The following is a 16,313-nucleotide window of genomic DNA, read 5'->3' as shown; positions in this document are numbered from 1 at the left end:
GCTGCCTGCAGTGCCAGCAGTCCATCCTGCAGTGCCAGTTTGCATCCTGGTTGCTCAGCTTCCAATACAATGCCATGCTGTTGTGCCTGGGGAGGCATGGAGAATGTCCCCTATCACTCATGTGGGAGATCTGGATAGCGCACTGGACTCCTGGCTTTGGCCTGGACCAACTCTGGCCTTTGAAGGCATCTGGGGAGTAAACTACTAGATGGAAGATCTTTTGTTCTCTTCCCCTGTCTCTGTGCAACTCTGCCTTTCAAATAAATAAATAAATAAATAAATAAGACTAGTGATTGTATACCAGGAACATTTGTTTCTGTGACCAAAAACCCCAGTCATACCTTGCCAAGAGATGTGACTTCCTCCTCTGCTCTGTCTCTCGGAATCACTTCCACCAGGTCCTCAGGAGCAGCTAGGAGAACCACGGGGTAACTGTCAGGTGTTGTGGATGAGTTCAGCAGGGAGACTTGCTTGCTGTGGACATGGGCCTAGGCTAGGTGGCGGTAGTTGTGAGCAGTGAACAACGTCAAAAGTTCTTGCTGCACTCAATAACAGAGCAAGAAAAAGACAAGCCAGCCCTGCACCCACAAGTAGCAGGAAGGCCACCTGATGTGAGCTTGGAACTGCACACGTGCTACTGCTGGGTCATCCTCCCTGGCAGATGAAAAATCCCAAGAGGAGCAGGAAAGAAATGAGAAGGGAGTTTGGCTTTCTTACTACCAGCAACCAAATCATTACAAAACAGTCAATTTAGAAATAGGCAAATGCCATAGTGCACTGATTCCTTGATGATGCCCCATCATTGCTCCTGCCCAAAATGGGCGTGGAAATGCCCAAAATGTAGACCATAGAATTCCCTGCTTTTTTCTTGTTGTGTTCCAAGATCATTTACCTCCATGAATCTACATAAGCAGCTATTTCATTTGCCGTCTTTCTTGTCAGGTATTTTTAAATTGCTGTGGGCAAGTAGACATTTATTATCTGAATCACTTGTAAGTGAAAATTTCAGTGGCATGAATTACTTGGCAGTGCTGTGTAAGCACCACCCCTGTGTGCCCCAACAGTTTTCATCATACCCAATCTAAACTCTGCATCTATAAAGGAAGAACTTTACCTTCTCCTCCTTCCATCCCCAACTAATCTGTACTTCTAGTCCCTTTGAATTTGCCTATTGTAGACATGCCATTGTATTAGAAACATACAGTGTTTGTGTTTCTGTGTCTATTGCAGTGTGTTGTTTTACCATGTCCTTCCATGGTGTGGTATAAAACTTTAATTCATTTTTATATATTAAAACTCTTCCATTGTGTTCATATAGCACATTGTCATTACTCATCCGTTTGTTGATTGGCACAGCTCTGGCCATTGCAGCCATTTGGGTGTGTGAACCAACAGAAGGAAGACCTTTCTCTCTGTCTCTCCCTCTCACTCTCTGTAACTCTCTCAAAAAAAGTAAAATAAAATCTTTACAAAAAAAGGCCAACTTAGATCTATCAAAAAAGTGAAGCAAGTGTGCAAGCTGCCACCCTGGAATTCCTGCCTGCAGCTGACAGGTGCAGAGAGCACAGCTGCAGTCAGCGTAGCTGAAGTAGGGGTCCTGGAGCCTGTGGCTCACAGCGCACATGCATGGGAGTGTGGATGGGCTCAGAGGCTGAGTGTGCACCTGCTGGAGAACAAACCCAGTGGGGTCCAGTCTCCAGGTCACCCCACTTCCATATGTTTGTGCTCCACAGGTCCACCAGATTCTCGTGGTGAAGGTCAGAGGAGAACCCCTGTGGGCCCAGGAGAGGGGGAAATACCCATTTGGAAATACTCAGGGGAAAGTGAGCACTGTGAAGTATTCCCAGGTGTTCTTCATAGCAAAGTCACATCCTCCAAGGACACCACCAGAACCTTATATGACTGGATAGGGGGCATCCAGACAACTCTAGTCCCCACTAGTTTTAGTAAAATAAATAGGGAGAATAGGAGGCTAGGGAAAGGTGAAAGAGGAAAGGTCAGGGACTCGGGTTGGCTTAAAAAGGGGTTGAAACAAGGGTTGATACAAAACTTTCCTTCCCCTACTCCTCACCACCAGTTCAACAGGGCCTCCATGAAATAATAGTGAATTAAAATGGAGACAGCAGTGAGACAGGTATAATTAGGAGTATGAAGGCAAATATAGAGGCCATTGGAAAAGTAACAGAACAGTGGGAATGGAGGCACAGAAGCCTCAGACTGCTATAATTACAGAAATATTCACACAAAGCTCATCTCTCATCCATAATGACACAAAGTCTCCCACAAAGTGGTGGCCATTTCTCATAATGCTTTAGACACCCTTAAATGCTCCTGTTACACACTGGAATAATGCTACTGATCCCAGGTGCTTGCTAGTGTGCACTCTGCAAGGCAGGATGTGATGGCTCTTGTGGTTGGATTCCTACTAACCCTGTAGGAGGCCTGCACTGAGTTTCCAACTCCCAGTTTCAGCCAGGCCCAGCCTAGTTGAGGGGCATTTTAGGAGTGATGCAGTGAATGGGAGACTCCCTTTATATCTCTCTTTCTGTCTCTGTGTGCATCTTTAAAACAAAAATAAAACCTGGAAAGGGAGTTAATGAAAGGTATGTTTTAGCAAAGGAAAAGAATAAAAGATTAATTTCATGTAGATATAAATCTAAATGTATTGATATCACATTGGCATAGGCAAAGACTTCATATTAAGACCCGGGAAGCACAGGCAATAAAGGCAAAAATAGACATATGAGATTACATCAAGCTAGGAAGCTTCTGCAGAGTAAAGAAACATTCAACAAACTGACACCATGGGCGAAAATGTTTGCAAATGATACTTCTGATAAAGAATTACTATTTACGATATATAAAGAGCTCAAGAAGCTCAACAGCAACAAAACAAGCAACCCAGTTAAGAAATGAGAAAGGATACGACCAAGCATTTTTCAAAAGATGAATTACAGATGGTCCAAAGACACATGAAAAGATGCTCAGCATTGCTAGCTGTCAGTAAATTCAAATAAAAATCACAGTGAGATTTTACCTCCCCCCTGTTAGAATGGTTATCATCCAAAAATCAAAAAATAAAAAATGCTGTCAAGGACATGGGGAAAATAGTAGCCTAATACTTGGTGGGAAGGTAAACTAGTACAAGCATTGTGGAAGACAGTATGGCAATTTCTCAGAGATCTGAAAATGGATCTACCACAGGTCCCAGCCATTCTACTCCTGGAAATTTACCCAAAGGAATTGAAATCACTATATGAAAGAGTTGTGTGTATCCCTCTGTCGACAGCACTCAGCTCACAGTGGAGTCAACCCAGATGTCCATCAACTGATGATTGGATGAAGAAATTATGGTGTATATATACATGATGGAATGGTACTCAGCCATAAAAAGAATGCAGTCCTGTCTTTCACAAAAATGTAGATGCAACTGCAGACCATTATGCTTAGTGAAATAAACCAGGCCCCAAAAGACAAATATCATGTTTCCCCAAATTTGTGGTAACATACAGAGTACAAAAAAGTAATGAATATGAGTGAAATTGACCTTTTGAGATTTGATTAGTGACCTTATTTGGGCATAGAGTCATTGGAGGATTAACCAGTTAATATGAATTCATATTAGAGGAGCAAGGACTTGTTCCCATAAGACTGGCATTTTTACAAGATGAGGAAACAGGTCCAAGATGGAAGGATGCCATGAAATGATGGGAGCAGATTCAGGTGCTTTGGTAGCCACCTAGGAGGCCCAGGATTTCCAGGAAACCAGCAGAAGCCGGGAAGGGACAGGAAAGATTAGTCCTGATGGGTTTCTGTGGGAGGGTGACTATGCATAAACCTAGATTTCTGACACCCAATCTCCAGACCTGTGGGAAAATAAAATATCATGTACTTCAAACTGACCACCAACTAGGCACTTGATTATGGCAGCCTGAGAAAATTATTAACCATCAACTATTTTGATTGGCATGTAGAGAAATTTCAGCCATGAGAGAAACACATTCTTCTCAGGTTCATATGAAGAAGTCTCCAAGGCAGATCAAAGTATGAGCTCTGTCACACAACCACTCACTTAAAGTAATGTATGTCACACAGCTTGTGCCACTAGGCAACTATGGTAATACAATAGAGTTCAATCAATGAAGATTACTTGGCAAATTTTGCAAGAACTATGGAAGCTAAATAACATACTGTCCAAAACAAATGGGTCAAAGAAGACTGTATAGACATTTTAAACTATTTTGAACAAAGCAAATAAAAACCCCAAATTTGGGTAGCAATGAAGCAGTGCTCAGAAGGAAAATGGAGCCCTTGAGTGAAATACTTTCAAAAATGATGATGATCTAAAATCAAGGGATTCTTACAACCTAGAAAAGTAGGTTGTAATTAGAAAAGCAATCTGATGTAAATTAGATAAAAAATGAAAAAATAGCAATTTTCTCAGAAATGGATGTAACAGGAAATAGGAAATGGACAGAGTAAAACAAAAAATCATGAATTAGTTTTTTGAAAAAATCCATAAGATTGTGAAACCTCCGCCTGTCTAAGCACAAGGCAAAAAGAGAAGAAACAATGTCTGGTACTGTAAATGAGAAGGGAATCCTCACCACTGATGGCATGGACAGGAAAAGGAAAAGAAAAAAGTACTTTAAATACTGTATGCCCACAAGTAGGTTCAACGAAGCCTGAAATTCCTTCGGAATCAGAAACTACCCAAACTAACCCATGGGCCCGAGCCTTTGAAGAGAACTTTACAGCTACAAAAGGCGAAAAAATGTGTCAGGGCCATGTGGATTCATTGGTGAACTCCAGTCAGTTTTACCAAGAAAAATGTCATCCCCATACAAGCAAGGGGCCATAGTCCTAGGTGTTTACCCAATTAATTTAAAAAACTTTGTCCCCACAGCACCCTGCCACATGACTGTTTCTGGTGGCTTTCTTCCTGATTGCTTAAATTGGAAACCAGGACCAAGAACATTGGCCCATCTATCCAAGGGGGTATAACTCAGTGATGAAAATCATTGAGCAGTCAAGCCACAAAAAGGAGCAGAAGAATTCTTAAGTATGTTACCAAATCTAATTCCAACTCTAGGAAATTGTGAAAAAGAATGACTAAACAGATATATTTTTTTTGACAGGCAGAGTGGACAGTGAGAGAGACAGAGAGAAAGGTCTTCCTTTGCCGTTGGTTCACCCTCCAATGGCCGCCGCCGGTTGGTGCACTGCGCTGATCCGATGGCAGGAGCCGGGAGCCAGGTGCTTTTCCTGGTCTCCCATGGGGTGCAGGGCCCAAGCACTTGGGCCATCCTCCACTGCACTCCCAGGCCACAGCAGAGGGCTGGCCTGGAAGAGGGGCAACCGGGACAGAATCCGGCGCCCCGACCAGGACTAGAACCCGGTGTGCCGGCGCCGCTAGGCGGAGGATTAGCCTAGTGAGCCGCGGCACCGGCCGACTAAACAGATATTTAAAATGACCAGTTCTAGGGTCATGTTCTGGGGTCATTCAAGGGTTCTGGAAACATGGGTAAAGATGAATAACTCCTAGGACTGTACCACCAGAACCAACCTTACTACAGACTTGGGAGTTGAGTCAATGATAACATTTCTTTATTGGTTCAGTCTCCACAACAAATGTACCCTACTAATGGAAGTGTCATCAGAAAAAGGGAAGTGGGAGTCCAGTATGAGAACCTTAGGAGCTATCTTTTCAGTTTTCATATTTTATCTCCAGTTGTTAATATTGGTGTGAGATCTGGTGGCACTCTCTCAGTAAGATGTCCATTTCAGCCCATGTTGGACAATTGGCCAAACATCTGAACAGTAGCTTGAGATGTTACTACTAACAGTGACCCCAAGTTTAAGCTGTTATCATGTCTTCCCTCTGCACTGGTCACCCTGCTGATTGAGTTGACCAATTCTAATTTTGCAGTCATGGAATGAAAGACACAGATAGCATAGATTTTTAAGAGTTGTCTTAACTATGAGACCCTGAATAAAGCAGAATCCTGATTGTTGAATGAGCTTCATGAATGAATTTGCACAGTACCTTCAACTGATTCCTTTGTTGGGGGTATCCTGTTCTTTGGCAAGACAAAGATTTTTCTGACCTTCAGTGCAGAATGGACAGTCGATGTTCTTGACCTCCGACTTCCTTTTCGTCTAAAACTCTTTAGACAAGATCCTGGAACAGTATGACAATAGACAGCTGTTGACATCCCACCAGCAGAAGAGCACAGGGAAGTGTGCAGTTCCTCACTTTCATCCCAGTTTTCCCATTCAATAGTGCAGAGCCATCCTCTAAATCAGAGTTGTATGCTAGGCTGATCTTGCAGTGTGGTGAACATTTCCTACCCAACAGTTTGATAGGGTAGACAAAGACTTTCTTAAGATGAGAGTACAGGGACTAGTGCTTGAAGGTTCAGACCCTAAAGGGAAGCTGCATGTACCTGGGAAAGTTGCACAGAGTCCCCTGACCCCCATCACCTGTCCTGGTTCCCTGTTATGAGATGTGGAGATACTGATATGGCCTGTGTTGTGTTTGAGCTCAAGAGATTAAAAAGAAGTGGATCTTTATCAAGTCCGGTGCTGCATAATTTTTTAAAAGATTTTTTAATTGTTTATTTGATGGGTAGAGTTACAGACGGAGAGAGAGAGAGAGAGAGAGAGAGAGACAGAGGTCTTCCTTCCATTGGCTTACTCCCCAAATGGCCGCAACAGCCAGAGCTACACTGATCTGAAGCCAGGAGCCAGGTGCCCCCTCCTGGTCTCCCATGGGGGTGCAGGGGCCAAGCACTTGGACCATCCTCCACTGCCTTCCCAGGCCACAGCAGAGAGCTGGACTGGAAGAGGAGCAGCTGGGACTAGAACCTGGCGCCCATATGGGATGCTGGCTCTGCAGGCAGAGGATTAACCTAGTGCACCACGGCGCTGGCCCTGGTGCTGCATAATTGTCTGAAATTCTTCAGTCTTCAAATGCCAGGAAGGATAAGCTGATCACTGGTTGTGACTGAATGCAGGGAGGATACGTGACCACAGAGGAGGACAGGACGGAAATTGCTCTCCCTTCTTCCATGCATAGAAAGTTTTACAGCTCATGGAGAATCTCTCATTCCCATGCTCCCCACACAGCCCCAAGCTATGGGCAGATCTGTGTCTGCTCCATGTTAATTTACTATTAAGCAAATTGAAAATTAGAGACTCTCAGTGAGTTGTCCACATTCTTATAACTGACAAATCATGGATCTGGGACAGTCTCACCATTGGTTCCCTGGGGGACAGAGGACCATGAATGTCTTTACTAGAACCCTGGACTAAGCACCCTCAGTGGCTTTCTGACATCTTCCATGGCAGGATTTCCTCGGGAACAGTCTTGCTCAGGGCAAAGTTCTGGAGACAAGAGAAATCATGACTCAGATCGCTCCCTCCAGGTTTCTTTTCCTGGCTTAAAATAGGACTCTTTCCTCCAGGACACCCTCTCTGAGGGTCTGGAGAAACCCAAACTTACACCCATCCTGGCCCCACATATTCACACTGTCACTGGCTCAGCCTTCCCCATGGCCAGGTGACCCCACAGGGCCAGTGGTGTGTTTGGTTTTAAAGCTGGCTCAAAACTCAGGACATTCCACAGCAACTGCCATGTGAGGGTGAGCCAACATCGACTTCTCGGCCATGGCCAACGCTGCATGAACACTGAACAGAAATTCACCCAAAATGGGGCCATTCCATTGTTGTGGTGTTGGGGGATGGGGAATTTGGGAACAGATTGTTGAAGGGAGTTCCTGTGGTTCTCTCAGTACTGAATTGGTTAATAATGGGGAGAGTCATTAGAACACAAGCCCAACCCCTCTCCCTGTCTCTCTTCTGTCACTCTGCTTGCTCTTCTACTTTTCCACGATGATGGGACACAACATGGGACCCTTGATATGGGCACCTGATCTTTGACTCCTAGACTTGAGAATCCTGAACTTGGGGGTCTTCTTCCTTTATAATTTACCCTGTCTCAGATGTATGTTTTAATGCCACAGAAAACTTAATATCTGTCCTTCAGAGAAAGTGGCTGAGCAGTCTCAAATCCCTGTATGACAAAAGGCTGGCTGTACTAGGTCTGTGTGCATCTTCATGCCCATGACTTTTCTCACCAAAACCCAGTCCCTAGGAACTCTTCACCTTTCTCTAGACCCTGCAGGGACAGCATACACAGTTCTCTCTCCCATCAGTGAGGTTCATCCATGGCCAGGCTTGCCCCATCCAACCCATGATGCTGCCTGAGGACCATCAGGCAGGCCCCCTTCTCTCAGTCTTCAGATGTCTGCCCCACTGACCAACGGCACTGTCCCTCCTCCCCGTTTCCCTGTAACCCCCAAACAGCAGGGTTCATGTGTTTATCCACCCCACCCTGAAATCCCAGTTTCTTCCAATGTGACAAAAATATATCTGGGTTCAGACTGTTCTTACAGTCTTGGTCTCAGATGGCGACCTCTACAGACAGAAGAGGCTGGCTTGAAAGTCCCTTTTTGTGTGATGTCTGTGTTGTGTTTGGTCTGAAATTTTCCTGGCTTGATGACAGTAGTGTGACTTTCTTTCCTATCATCATTCTCTGGATAAGGTGTGAACAAACTTGGCATTGGAAATTATTTTTCTAAATTTAGGAAATATTTTGAAACAACAAACTTAACAGAAGCATCAAAAGTAGAAACTGAATAATACGATGACCAAATGTATTTATAAATCTGTAGACAGCCTGGAATGGGGGAAATAACAGTCCATGAGGAGAGTGATTAAGCAGAAGGTAAGTGGCCAATGGAAGAAGCAGCATTGTGGAGGTCAGTGTGACCTACCTGCTGGACAGCAGTTGAGATTTCCCATCGCGGACCACTCTGGATAGGACGATACGCACGTTCCCACCGCACTCAAGTTTGAACCTTTCAGCTCAAGAGAGTGACAGTTGGAATGGCAGGATGATGTCACTCACCTTGTTACCCTGGCGACAGGACACCATGGAATTTTCAAAGTGAGCCATGCCGCACTGTAGGTGATGCTGTACTGCTGTCTACACACACATTTTTCAGTGTCCAAGCGTGGTCATTTTAGAGTCCAAGTTTTATTTCCAAAACTGACTGCAAGACCCACACATTATCATCCCCTCCTTGTGAAGTAAGTAGAGTGACTTAAAAGGATCTGTTTCCAATATAGTTCATGGTAACAGTTTGAATGAGAGGCATGACCTAGCACTGTACAATCATGTCATCTGCAAACATGGATATTTGGTTTCCTCTTCTGTGACATTTGAAGCTCATTCTTTCTTTAATTCTTTTAGCATTTTGGAATAATTTGCAAAGTATTGGAGTTGGTTCCTGTCTAAATAAATGTTCTGTAGAATTCAGTTGTGAAGACATCAGGTCCTGGACCTTTCTTTGACAGGAGACTTTAGGTACTGCTTCAATTGCATTGTTATGGTTTTCTATATCTTCTTGAAGTAATATTGGCAGATAGCATGCACCCAGGAATTCATCTATCTCTTCAAGGTTTTCTAAGTTGATAGCACAAAGTCATTCACAGGAGTTACTTGTAATTCTTTATGTTTCTGTGGTATCATTTTTCATATCTAATTTTATTTATTTTAGGTTTTTTCTCATTTTCTTTGTTAGTTGGCTAAAGATTTACCTGTTTTGCTTATTTTTCAAAAACCATCTTTTCCTTTTTTTGATTTTAAGAGTTGTTAGTTTTGTTTGAGTTTCATTTGCTCTTCTCTGATTCTCTTGATTTCTCACCTCCTATTAATTTTGGGTATGGTTTGTTCTTGCTTTTCCAAGTCTTTAACATGAATATTAGATCATTTGTTTCCATTTTATAAGGTAAGCTTATTTTTTTTAAAACTTTTATTTAGTAGATATAAATTTCCAAAGTACAGTTTATGGATTACAATGGCTTCCCCCCCCCCATAACTTCCCACCCACCCACAACCCTCCCATCTCTCGCTTCCTCTCCCATTCAATTCACAACAAGATTCATTTTTGATTATCTTTATATACAGAAGATCAATTTAGTATATATTAAGTAAAGCTTTCATCAGTTTGCCCCCACACAGAACACAAATTGCCAATATTGTTTGAGCACTAGTCATATCATTAATTCACATTGAACTACACATTAAGGACAGAGATTCTACATGGGGAATAAGTGCACAGTGACTTCTGTTGTTGACTTAACAAATTGACACTCTTGTTTAAGGTGTCAGCAATCGCCCCAGGCTCTAGTCATGAGTTGCAAAGGCCATGGAAGCCCCCTGAGCTCACCAACTTTGCCCTTATTTCGACAAGGCCATAGTCAAAGTGGAAGTTTTCTCCTCCCTTCAGAGAAGGCCCTTCTTTGATGGCCTATTCTTTCCACTGGGATCTCACTTGCAGAGATCTTTCATTTAGTTTTTTTTTTTTTTTTTTGCCAGAGTGTCTTGGCTTTCCATGCCTAAACTACTCTCAAGAGCTCTTCAGCCAGATCCAAATGCGTTAAGGGCTGATTCTGAGGCCAGAGTGCTGTTTAGGACAACTGCCATTCTATGAGTCTGTTGTGTATCCCACTTCCCATGTTGGATCGTTCTCTCCCTTTTTTATTCTATCAGTTAGTATTAGCAGATGCTAGTCTTAGTTACGTGGGCCCTTTGACTCTTAGACCTATCAGTGCAATCAATTGTGAACTGAAATAGATCACTTGGATGAGTGAGGTGGCATTGGTACATGCCACCTTGATGGGATTGTATTGGAATCCCCTGGCACATTTCTAACTCCACCACTTGGGGCAAGTCAGCTTAAACATGTCCCAAATTGTATATCCCCCTCCCTCTCTTATTCCCACTCTTATAATTAACAGAGATCACTTTTCAGTTAACTTTAAACACCTAAGAATAATCGTGTGTTAATTACATAGCTCAACCAATGGTATTAAGTATAACAAACAAAAATACTAAAAGGGATATAATATTAAATTGTACATCAACAGTGATGATAAGGGCTGATCAAGTCACTGCTTCTCATAGTGTCCATTTCACTTCATCAGGTTTCCTTTTTGATGCTCAGTTAGTTGTCACTGATCAGGGAGAACATACGACATTTGTCCATTTGGGACTGGCTTATTTCACTCAGCATGATGTTTTCCAGGTGTCTCCATTTTGTTGCAAATGACCGGATTTCATTGTTTTCTTACTGCTGTATAGTATTCTATAGAGTACATGTCCCATAATTTCTTTATCCAGTCTACTGTTGATGGTCATTTGGGTTGATTCCAGGTCTTAGCTATTGTGAATTGAGCTGCAATAAACATTAAGGTGCAGAGCGCTTTTTTGTTTGCCAATTTCATTTCCTTTGGGTAAATTCCAAGGAGTGGGATGGCTGGGTTGAATGGTAGGGTTATATTCAGGCTTCTGAGGACTCTCCAAACTGACTTCCATAGTGGCTTGACCAGTTTGCATTCCCACCAACAGTGGGTTAGTGTCCCTTTTTCCCTACATCCTCGCCAGCTTCTGTTGTTGGTAGATTTCTGAATGTGAGCCATTGCAACTGGGGTGAGGTGAAACCTCATTGTGGTTTTGATTTGCATTTCCCTGATTGCTAGTGATCCTGAACATTTTTTCATGTGTCTGTTGGCCCTTTGGATTTCCTCTTTTGAAAAACGTCTATTGAGGTCCTTGGCCCATACCCAGTTTGCTTAGAGTTTTCATCATGAAAGGGTGTTGTATTTTATCAGATGCTTTCTCTGCATTTATTGAGATAATCACATGGTTTTTCTTCTGCAGTCTATTAATGTGGTGTATCACATTGATTGATTTGCACACACTGAACTATCCCTGCATGCCAGGGATAAATCCCACTTGGTCTGGGTGGATGATCTTTCTGATGTGTTGTTGCATTCTATTGGTCAGTATTCAGTATTTTATTGAGGATTTTTGCATCTATGTTCATCAGGGATATTGGTCTGTAATTCTCTTTCAATGCTGCATCTTTCTCCGGCATAGGAATTAAGGTGATGGTGGCTTCGCAGAAAGAAATTAGGAGGATTCCCCCTTTTTCGATTGTTCTGAATAGTTTGAGAAGAATTGGAGTTAGTTCTTCTTTAAATATCTGATAGAATTCAGCAGTGAATCCATCTGGTCCTGGGCTTTTCTTTGTTGGGAGGGCCTTTATTACTATATCAATTTCTGACTCAGTTATGGGTCTGTTTAGGTTTTCTATGTCTTCCTGGTTCAATTTAGGTAGGTTGCATGTGTCCAGGAATCTATCCATTTCTGATAGATTTTCCTGTTTGCTGGCATACAGGTCCTTGTAGTAATTTCTGATGATTCTTTTTATTTCTATAGTGTCTGTTGTTACGTTTCCTTTTTCATCTCTGATTTTATTGATTTGGGTCTTTTCTCTTCTTTTTTTTAGTTAGTTGGGCCAATGGCGTGTCAATTTTGTTTATTTTTTCAAAAAACCAGCTCCTTGTTTGGCTGGCTGATTTTTTGTAATTTTTTTAACTCAATCCTGTTATTTCTTCTCTGATTTTAATTATTTCTCTTCTCCTGCTAGATTTGGGTCTGGTTTGCTGCGGATTTTCTAGATCCTTGAGATGCATTGAAAGCTCATTTATTTGGTGCCTTTCCAATTTCTTGATGTAGGCACCTATTGCTATAAATTTTACTCTTAGCACTGCTTTTGCTATATCACATAAGTTTTGATATGTTGTGCTGTTGTCCTCATTTACTTCCAGAAAGTTTTTGATTTCTCTTTTGATTTCTTCTATGACCCAGTGTTCATTCAGTAGCATGTTGTTCAATCTCCATGTGTTTGCATATGCTCTAGGGATTCCTGAGTTGCTAATTTCCACCTTCATTCCACTATGGTCTGAGAAACTGCATCGTATGATTCTAATTTTTTTTGAATTTATTGAGACTTGCTTTATGGCCTAGTATGTGGTTAATCCTAGAGAAGGTTCCATGCACTTCTGAGAAGAATGTAAATTCTTTTTGTGTAGGATGAAAAGTTCTGTAGATATCTGTTAGATCCATTTGGGCAATGGTGTCACTTAAATCTATTGTTTCCTTGTTGATCTTCTGTCTGGATGATCTGTCTTTTTCTGAGATTGGAGTATTGAAGTCCCCCAGTAGTATTGTATTGGAATCTAAGTCTCCCTTTAAGTCCCTTGGCATATCTTTTAAACAAACCGGTGCCCTGTAATTAGGTGCATATACATTGATAATCGTTATATCTTCCTGTTGAATTGATCCCTTAATCATTACATAGTGCCCTTCTTTGTCTCTCTTAACAGTTTTTACATTAAAGTTTATTTTGTCTGATATTAAGATGGCTACAGCTGCTCTTTTTTCATTTCTGTTGGCATGGTATATCTTTTTCCAGCCTTTCACTTTCAGTTTGCATGCATCTTTGTTGGAAAGATGTGTTTCTTGTAGCAGCAAATAGATGGGTTTTGTACCTTAACCCATTCAGCCAATCTGTGCCTTTTAACTGGAGAGTTAAGACCATTAATGTTCAATGTGACTATTGATAAGTAGTAACTTTGCCCTGCCATTTGCCAAAGATATTTTCTAATGTATGCTTTGAACTTCCTGTGATCTTTTGCTGTGAGGTTTCCTTCCTTTACCTTCTTTCACATTGATGACCGTGTTTCTGTGTTTCTCTTTGTAGCACATCTTTAAGCATCTTTTGCAGGGCTGGACGAGTGGCGACAAATTCTTTCAATTTCTGTTTGCTATGAAAAGTCTTTATTTCACCTTCATTCACAAATGAGAGCTTTGTAGGATATAGTATTCTGGGCTGGCAGTTTTTCTCTCTTAGTACCTGGGCTATATTCACCATTCCCTCCTAGCTTGTAGGGTTTCTGATGAGAAGTCAGCTGTGAGTCTAATTGGAGATCCTCTGAGAGTAATCTGACATTTGTCTCTTGCACATTTTAGAATCTTTTCTTTATGTTTCACTGTGGTGAGTTTGATTACAACGTGTTGTGGTGAGGATCTCTTTTGGTCATGTTTACTAGGGGTTCTAAGAGCTTCCTGTACTAGGATGTCTCTGTCCTTCTCCAAACCAAGAAGTTCTCTGCTAGTATCTCACTAAAAAGGCCTTCTAATCCTTTCTCCCTCTCCATGCCTTCAGGAACTCCTAGAACCCGAATGTTGGGTTTTTTAATAGTATCCTGTAGATTCCCAACAATCTTTTTTGATTTCTAATTTCCTCTTCTTTTCTTTTGTTTGACTGTATACTTTCCTGTGCTCTCTCTTCTAAGTCCGATATTCTCTCTTCTGTTTCACTGACTCTGTTTTTAAGGCTCTGTAATGCGTTTGTTATTTGATCTATTGAGTTCTTCATTTCATTTTGATTTCTCTTCACTATCACACTTTCCTGTTCTACTAGTTTCTGTGTTTCATTTTGATTCCTCCTTAAGATTTCATTTTCACAAGATTTTCTATCTTGTCCAGTAAGGATTTCTGTAGTTCAAGAATTTGTTTTTGAGAACTTCTAAATGTTCTTATCATAAATTTTTTTGTGATCTGTATCTTGCATTTCTTCTATCTCGTCATCTTCATAATCTTGGCTTGGGGTGTCTTGTTCATTTGGGGGCATCATAATGTCTTCCTTGATCTTGTTTCCTCGGTTTCTGTGTTTGTTGCTTGGCATTGTTGAGATATCCTTTGAATTCTTCTTCCCTCGCTGTGGTGTTTTTTTCATGTTATATTATGACTGTGTTAAGTGGACTTTCTGCTTTTGGAGGAGCCTTAGAGGCTTGAGGCTTGAGATGGGTGTGGCCAGAGAGCTTTGCTTGGTTCTTCAGGTTTAAGGGTGTGCTAAAGGTGACACACTGAGGTTAGGCGTGATAAATCTCTCTATTTATTTATATATATTTTTTGATTCAGGAGGGAAGTAATTCTGCATAGGTGAGCAGAATTGAAGGTAGTCAGCTTCCGATCTCTGTCTTCTGTGGGTATTTCATTCATTTTTCCCCCCAGGACCACACAAAGTATCTGTCCTGCCCTCAGTATTGGCTCAAATTCTCCTGCAGTCTCCCACCAGGTTGCCAAGGTTACTGAATTGTAGCGTCTCTGGAGAGTACTCACGTGAACTCTGTGAGTTCTCTCGCCCACCGTCTCTTTTTTCACCGCCTCAGTTCATTAACTCCACCCTTTCACTAAGTCCTAACCTCCTGTTATTTCACCCCCCAGAGTCAGGTTTTTCTGTTTGACTGGGGCGGGCACAGCTCTCAGGTCTCACACAGCCCTGAGGTCGCTAGTGCACCTTTTACATAAGTCCAAAATGGCTCCTGCTCTGTCTCCTGCTCGCCTTTGCAAGGCGGGTGGAGAGAGACTGTACTGGTCCCCCCCTTTTCTTTTTCCCTCTCTCTGTAGGTAGTCTGGTGAACTTTACCCAGTGGGGCTTCAAGCCAGTTTCCCTGCCTATGTCTCAGGGAGCTCACCTCCCCTTCCAGCGCAGATGCGTAGGCTCCGCTGTTTGGCTTCCGTGGGCATCCTTGCTCTCCCCGCAAGTCGTCCATGTCACATCCACTAGATCCGGAAGAGTTTCCTCTGCAATATTTTCTCCAAGCCTTTCCTGAGATTACCGTAATTCCACTTTTATTAACCTATCTTTTCCCGGACTATCAGTGCGCATCCTCTCTATTCCGCCATCTTGGCTCCCAGCTTATTGTTGTAAACCTTCCTCTGAATACTGCATTGTCTGATCTCAAATTTTGATATGTTTTGTTGATATTCTCATTTGTTTCAAGAATTTTTATTTCTACTTTAATTTCTTCCATGATCCATTAGTCATTCAGTAGCATGTTGTTTAATTTCCACGTATTTGCAAATTTTCCATTGCTATAATTGATTTTTTAAAGATTTATTTATTTTTTTTGAAAGTCAGAATTACACAGAGAGAGGCGAGGCAGAGAAAGAAAGAAAGAGAGAAAGAGAGAGAGAGAGAGGTCTTCCATCCACTGGTTCACTTACCAATGAGCTGCAATGGCTGGAGCTATGCTGATTCGAAGTCAGGATCCAGGAGCCTCCTCCAGGTCTCCCACGTGGGTGCAGAGGCCCAAGGACTTGGGCCATCTTCTACTTTTTCCCAGGCCATAGCAGAGAGCTGGATTGGAAGTGGAGCAGCCAGGACTCGAACCAGCTCCCATATGGGATGCTGTCACTGCAGGTGGCGGCTTCACCCGCTACGCCACAGTGCCGGCCCATGTGATTGATTTCTGAATGTTTTCCTTTGTGATTTGAAAATATACATGCTTCAATTTATTTTTTTTGTTTACTGAGGCTTAATTTGTGGCCT

The sequence above is a fragment of the Oryctolagus cuniculus genome, chromosome 17, assembly GCF_051225735.1.
Source record: "Oryctolagus cuniculus isolate XC-2025 breed Fujian yellow rabbit chromosome 17, ASM5122573v1, whole genome shotgun sequence".
Taxonomy (NCBI): Eukaryota; Metazoa; Chordata; class Mammalia; order Lagomorpha; family Leporidae; genus Oryctolagus; species Oryctolagus cuniculus.
This window is presented reverse-complemented; position numbering follows the sequence as displayed.